Source organism: Apis dorsata, unplaced genomic scaffold (genome assembly GCF_000469605.1).
Source record: "Apis dorsata unplaced genomic scaffold, Apis dorsata 1.3 scaffold_129, whole genome shotgun sequence".
NCBI lineage: Eukaryota > Metazoa > Arthropoda > Insecta > Hymenoptera > Apidae > Apis > Apis dorsata.
Window position 1 is genome coordinate 772,113 of NW_006263422.1, and position 1,526 is coordinate 773,638.

Consider the following 1,526-nt stretch of genomic DNA (forward strand, 5'->3'; position numbering starts at 1 on the left):
AGAAAAGAAAATATTTTTTTCCGTCGCCCTCTTATGAAATTGTTAATTAAAAGAATCAACGAAAATTAGAGAGAGAGAGAGAGAAAAAAAGAGGGATATATTCGAGGGGAAAAAAAGAAAATATTTTTCTCCGCCGCCCTCTTACGAAATTATTAATTAAAAGAATCAGCGAAAATTAGAGAGAGAGAGAAAGAGGGATATATTCGAGGGGAAAAAGAAGAAAATATTTTTCTCCGTCGCCCTCTTACGAAGTTGTTAATTTTAAACAACTTTTTTCAACAAAGAGAGAATCTTGTATATAATAATATGTCGTCGCTCGGCCAATTCTGCTCTGTGTATACCTCTACCCTCGAGAACAAAAAGTTGTGTGTCCCGTTTCGGTGGGGAGGGGAGGAAAGAATGGAAAGTGTATCGCTTACAATGAAAAATCTGAGCACGGAATCAAATGGAATGGATTAGTTCCGCGGATAGAGGAGCGTAAGCCGGGGGACAAGGGGTGATCGTATAATTTTGCACAATGTGAAAAGGTATTCAGGTATTGGCGGGGGAGCGAGGAAGGGGGGAATGGGATTACATTTTTCCAGTTGAATGGGATACCCACCTACGTACGGTATAACGGCGCAAACAGGACGAATTGCGCTCAATTGTGCGCAGGCAATCAGGGGCGGATCAAGAGAGTCGAAAGTTTAAAAAAAGAAATCAGAGGGGGAGAAAAATGTGTGTGTATATATGATAAGATTTTTTAAACGCGGGACACTTTATTCCGGCGAAAATAATTGGCTCGAACAACTCGAGCATGAAGAGGATAAAAATCCGAGGCGTTCTTCCACCCCCTCCTTCTCCCCCTCTCCTTCTCTCTCAGAATTTGTCGGACCGCAAAAGGAGCAGATGAAATTTCCGTTTTTGCTCGGTGCAGTCGGAGCTGTACGGTTTAATCCGCGCCAACGGATCTAACGCGAGTTTTTTTTACACCTCCAGCGAAAATACCACCACGAAGGAGAAGCTCGGGCTTCCACGAACAACCATGACGCATGTGCGACAAAATTCTGCAAGGGTACGTGACTAATGATAATAATCAAGAGAGCCCGGTACGAGGCGAACCGTCGGCCGCCGCAAATCATTCGTCCCACTTTTAATGCGGATCCGTGGAAACGCGGGACGATTTTACAAAATCCGAAAAGTTAAACCTTGAACGCGAATAAAAAAAAGCCGATCCATCGAATGTTATTCGCGTCTTTCGATCGAACGGGTAAAAATCTTTCGTTTACCTCGTTTCGTTTCCTCCTCGCGAGAGGAACGATATTTCAAAATTTAACAATTGAAGTTAAGAATAAAGATAATTTATTGTTCGAGTAATCGTAAATAATCGTAGTAGATAAAATAAATTTCTTAATAATAATAATAATATTAATAACATTAATAGAAATTAATCAATTTCCATCAATCCACCAATTAAAAATAGTATACTATATATATATATATATATATATATATATATATAAAGGAAAAATTAATTCATGATGATG

The 1,526-nt window shown here is 39.4% G+C and overlaps 1 long non-coding RNA gene across 1 annotated transcript in view; it reads left to right on the forward strand.

The window, feature by feature from the left end:
* The window catches only part of LOC102679055, a 70,293-nt gene that overhangs the window by 14,145 nt on the left and 54,622 nt on the right, over positions 1-1,526 (forward strand). Inside the window, exon 2 of the long non-coding RNA XR_421306.2 lies at positions 979-1,054. This is a non-coding gene — a long non-coding RNA (uncharacterized LOC102679055). The remainder of the gene's footprint in view (positions 1-978; positions 1,055-1,526) is intronic.